Source organism: Danio aesculapii, chromosome 1, assembly GCF_903798145.1.
Source record: "Danio aesculapii chromosome 1, fDanAes4.1, whole genome shotgun sequence".
NCBI lineage: Eukaryota > Metazoa > Chordata > Actinopteri > Cypriniformes > Danionidae > Danio > Danio aesculapii.
Window position 1 is genome coordinate 41,552,620 of NC_079435.1, and position 5,797 is coordinate 41,558,416.

The following is a 5,797-nucleotide window of genomic DNA, read 5'->3' on the forward strand; positions in this document are numbered from 1 at the left end:
TGTAATAATAATACATATTATTTATAATTTCTAAAAACCTAAGCACTACAACAACAGAGAAAAATCAAATATTCAATAAAATACAAGGATTCAACATAGAAAAGAATAAAATATAAACACATTGGAATGATCAAGAATATCACTGACTTCTTGACTGACCATTGATATGGGGTAAATAAGGGGGTAAGTTTAATTCTTGGGTAAACTATTCCTTTAATAATGACAGTGAGGTTAACAAAATTTCTTTCATTATTCAATTCTAATATCGTTCCAAACTTGTATGGCTTTTTTTTGTGAACTTTTTTTAATTGTAAAAATAAAATGATGCATTATAAAATAAAGGTTCTTTACTGATATTGATGGTTTCATTGGTTCATTCCGATTCCTTGTAGTTAAAGATGATTTTTTCAATTCTTTCGAAATGTTCTTCACACCAAGAAAAAAGAATATTTTAAGCGTTATTTACTGAAATGTTCTTTGGGAAACCAAGAATGGTTTTTCCATGCACTGTAAAAAATTACCGCGATTTCAACGGTAAAAAACTGTAAAAATGCTACAGTACAAATCCGTAACCTGGTTAACAGTGTGTTTCCTTAATATATAGGACGAATAACCGTAAATTGACTTTCTCAGAATTCCCTGCATGGCACATCACTTTTTATGCTTTTTGTTGACATTACTATGGATCTTTTTAGATGTTTCCCCATCAGTTCTGTACATTAGAGATTTATTTTACATCTAATGTTGATAAACAGTGTTTATTTCATGACTTTAATTTTATGCACGTCACCATACTGGTGTTTAGTAGCTGTGTGAATGACACTGAGCACCTTCTCTACACCGATTCTCTTTTCTGCTTGTGGGAAAAGTTGATTGTAATGAGCATTGGTTCATTATGTAATCTTCTCATCACCTCCTGCATATGGCTGTGTTAACGTGTCTATCTGTGTGACAAAAGATGTGTAGATGTTGGTTATTCAAAATACAAGCATATATTACATCTATAAATTAATGAAATACAGTAGTTTACTGTTAAAATGAGGAATTACTTTTACGGTATGTACCGTAAGTTAAGTAATAATATTAATAAAATAAATAATAATTTTTTAATATATTTTTCCATTTCTAAGTAAGTAATAAGTAATACATCACTTTTAAAAAGTAAGTAATATTTGAGTTACTTTTTTTGAAAATGTAATGCGATTTACTTTTTAATATAATTAATCAGCTTTTAAAAAATAAGTTGCTGAATAAAAATTAAAGTAGACAAAATAAATCACGCAGATAATGAGAGAATGGGTTTATTATTTTGAACCATCCAAGAAAAGGAAAAGGGCATTGTCTCAATGGACTGATTTTACTTAAGACAAAATAGTACACAAGTAGCAAACACATTGCTTTAAACTTAAATAATCTGTATACACGGCATGTATACAGTAGCTCTGGGGTCAGGAAGTTCTGAGATAACATTATCCTATTATATTATTGATGTGTTTTTTAAAGGTAAATGCAGGTTATACAGTGCATTGTTAATTGCAGAAATCCTCTTTTAAAAAAGAAAGAAAAAAAAAGTTCAGAAAGAGATCAAGCCTCAGACAGGTAATAAAAAAGTAACGCAAAAATAACTCAAAAGTAACATAACGCATTACTTACTATTAAAAGTAACTAAGTAATGCAACTAGTTACTTTTTTAGGGAGTAACTCAATATTGTAATGCATTACTTTTTAAAAGTAACTTTCTCCAACACTGAAAATGGCAATTAGAGATGTAGCACTCAGTAGAAACTGTTGCATTTAAGAAAGCTTTCCAGTGTGGACCAACTCCAAGTAAAAAAGACAGAGCTCCACCCACTCATTACATATTAACACCAGACCAATGATAGTTTGAAGGTGTTTGCCAGATGAACTCAAGGAGAAGATACTTTAAAGAATGTTGTATGACTTTCATAGTTGTTCATATTATGGATTTTAATGGCTTCCAGTTTCCATCTCATGAAGGCTAAACCAAAAGCAACGAATGATTAAAATTTCATTTTGAGTGAAGTTTCATAGCTAGCTTTTTGAGTAGGTTTTTGTAAATAGCATAAATATGTCATTTCATTCATTCATTTATTTATTTTCCTTCAGCATAGTCCCTTTATTTATCAGGGGCCTCCACAGCGGAATGAACCGCCAACTTATCCAGCATATGTTTTACACAGCGGATGCAAGCCAGTACTGGAAAACACCCATACACACTCTCACATTCACACACATACACTACGACCAATTTAGCTTATTCAATTCACCTATAGCGCATGTCTTTGGACTGTGGGGAAACCAGAGCACCCGGAGGAAACCCACGCGAACATGGGGAGAACAAGCAAACTCCACACAGAAATGCCAACTGGCCCTGCCAGGGCTCGAATCAGTGATCATCTTACTGTGAGGCAATAGTGCTAACCACTGAGCCACCGTGCCACCCCTGAATATGTCATTTAAATAGCAAAAAATGATATCGCATTTAGCTATAATTCACTGTTATTACAATAATAAGTACTGTATATTATTTACATAATTATTGACTATGTCACATTTATATGTGTTACCTGCTAGTTTGTATCAAGTAAATGGCAAACTAATTTAATTAAATTTAATTATTCGATAAGGTGTCACGGTGGCGCAGTGGGTAGCACAGCAAGAAGGTCGCTGGTTCGAACCTCGGCTGGGTCAGCTGGCATTTCTGTGTGGAGTTTGCATGTTCTCCCCATGTTGGCGTGGGTTTCCTCTGGGTGCTCCGGTTTCCCCCACAGTCCAAACACATGCACTATAGGTGAATTGGGTAAGCTAAATTGGCCATAGTGTATGAGTGTGAATGAGAGTGTATGGGTGTTTCCTAGTTCTGGGTTGCAGCTGGAAGGGCATCTGCTGCGTAATAAATATGCTGAATAAGTTGGCGGTTCATTCCGCTGTGGCGAGCCCTGATTAATAAAGGGACTAAGCCGAAAAGAAAATGAATGAATGAAAATTCTTCAATAAAACCACAAATTTTCAGTATTTATTTAATTTTCTTTATCATTAATGTGTGTATTTTATTTTATTTAAGCATCTCTGTGACTTCATTTCTTAAATTTCATTCAAAATGCACAAATGCAAGTGAGAGGTCAGTGAACTGGGTGAAATGGTTATTTTTTATTATTCCCAGAGTGTTATGAGTGTTTGCTCATCATGGTGTCACTTTGAGGCTTTAATTGCATAAATCAGAGAAAGTGAATGGGATGGTGAGCTCTGATATTTGTAAGGTGTATGTGTGTGTGTGTGTGTGTGTGTGTGTATGTGTGTATGTGTGTGTGGAATGCTGCTCTGGCCTGACTCCAGGTTGAGGGAGGATAGCGTTTCCAATCCGATAGCCTGGAAGCATTCAGGTTTGGTGAGTTTCTGAGACACACATACACACACACACACACACACACACACACACACTCAAACACACACCGAGAAAGGAACAGGTTGCTCAGACCAGCCTGGCAAGAAAGATGTGAGACTAAACATTTCCCGGTACTAACTGCTGTAGACACTAAGCAACACGTACACACACACACACACGCACACACACAGAGTCCTTCAGAATATTTCATAGACCTATATTTTGATGTACATTTCTGCTAAACACTTGTTTTTGAGCTTCTGGATTTCCTACATATTTTTTCTCTCTCATTTTTTTTCCCTCCTCACAGCAGAGGAATGTGAAGATTATGTCAGTGAGAGGCAGGTACAGAGACTAGCGCTAATTACTCTCTCTCTTTCTCTCTCTCTCTTTTTCTCTCCGCCCGGTCTCCCTCGTTTTCCCTCCCTCCACCTCCTCCTCGACCAGTGAAGGAGAGAAGCAGGGTGAACGAACAGCAAGGGACGGGGAAGTGAAACAGTTTGGAGACAGAAACCAAAAGAGCAAAAGAACAGAAAGAGAAGTTTTTCACCGCTCTGGACTGTCGAGACCTGCAAGAACACTGTAGACCGGGTGAAACAGCGAGATGAACGTGGCTGCTCTGCTGTACCTTTGATTAGTGCAACACGTTCATTCTCTTTGACAGCTACTAAAGGCGCAGGTAAGTTCATACAAACTCCGACACGTCTTTATTTATTTTCCATCATCATCTCCTTCAGTCTCTCGTCTGTTTTTCTTCCTTGTTCTCAGTGTGTCATCTTCTCACAGATGGTCCGCTGATCACGTTCTCCCCTCTGACCTTATTTATTTTCATAGAGTTAAATTGACATCTCTCTCTCTCTCTCTCTCTCTCTTTCCCTCCCTCCTCTCTTTTCCATCTTACAGTTGTAAGGTTAGAATGTCCTTGTGTTGCGAAAACTGTGTTGAAAGTTGCTCTGCGGGTCTTTTGTGTGTGTGTGTGTTGTGTAACTGCACTCAGGGGGTGTGCTATAATTTAGTGTGTGTGAGAGAATCGAGTTTCTGACAGAGAGATGGCTCAATCTGAAAGAAAAAAGAAGCCATGAAAAAGAAGTTAAGGCTGTTTTAGAGTGTGTAAGAAAAAACGTGGGTAGTGAGTAGACTTTTTTTTCTTGAAGGGAAAGGCACAACATGAATGGACAGGACACACGCTTCACTATAAAAGATTAATCATCATTTCTTAAGCAAATCATTGGATCTAAAGCTGTGGAGTCTTGTTTTTTTCTGCCAATAATGAATGGAAGTTGCTTGTGAAATGTGTCAGTTTAGCATTTGACATGTGTTTACAGTAAGTTGTGTCCAAAAAGTACTGTAGATACATACACTGTAAAAAAAAAAAAGTTAGTGACTCAAACCATTTGAGGAAACCGATTGCAACAAACCATTTAAGTTCAAAAGCTAATCCTAATGAGTACTGTGAACTTAATCCATTTGAGTAAACGAAGCAATTTGAGCCCAGTAAAAGCCAATAAATGAAGAGAACTCAAATCAACTGAGTACTGTAAAACTTAATAAGTTAAGACAACTCAAACCATTTGAGGAAACCGATCGCTACAAACTATTTGAGTTAAAAAAACTAATCTATATAAGTACTATGTTCTTACTCCATTTAAGTTGAAGTAATGAGGTATTTAATTAACTCATTACCTTCAACACTGAGTTCAAAACTCTTTTCAAATGAGTTGAATTAACTTTCAGCCAATTGTAAGTTAACTACACTCATTTCATTTGATAAAGTTGACTGTTGGGTTTTACAGATTAAATTTGAGGATGTCCGAAAGATTGCATAAATGTAACAAATGACTATGTCTGTCATAAACAATGAGTTTAATTTAAAATAATCAAGCTTTCTTTTAGGGTTAGGGTTAGCTCAGAGCAATTATGTTTAGATTTATGTAAGAACAATAGCTAGATAACTAGGTAAAAGTTTGCGTAGGTGTGTGTGTGTTTACTTAGTTCTACCAGAGGTATAATTTTGTCTGCAGAAAGAGCTAAGTAGTAAAAACACAAAAACTTCCCTCTGTCAGATCCACAGACATTTAAAAGTTTTTCATCCTCAATAATAAAATATATTATATCAGTCATAGTCATTCGTTGTAATTATAACTGCCTTTTATATTTATATACAGTTGAAGTCAGAATTATTAGCCCCCTGTTGGGTTTTTTTTTCCCCAATTTCTGTTTAACGGAGAGAAGATTTTTTTTCAACACATTTCTAAACATAATAGTTTTAATAACTCATTTTTAATAACTGATTTATTTTATCATTGCCATGATGACAGTTAATAATATTTTTTCAAGACACTTCTATACAGCTTAAAGTGACATTTAAAGACTTAACTAGTTTAATTAGGT

General features: G+C 35.4%; 1 protein-coding gene across 4 annotated transcripts in view; it reads left to right on the plus strand.

Moving 5' to 3' along the window:
* Nucleotides 1-3,840: 3,840 nt before the first annotated feature.
* Nucleotides 3,841-5,797, plus strand: part of rbm47 (RNA binding motif protein 47) — a 56,206-nt gene continuing 54,249 nt past the window's right edge. For all 4 annotated transcript variants that reach the window (XM_056460596.1, XM_056460613.1, XM_056460621.1 and 1 more), the window contains exon 1: nt 3,841-4,085. The gene's annotated coding sequence lies outside the window, so the exon portion shown is untranslated. The remainder of the gene's footprint in view (nt 4,086-5,797) is intronic.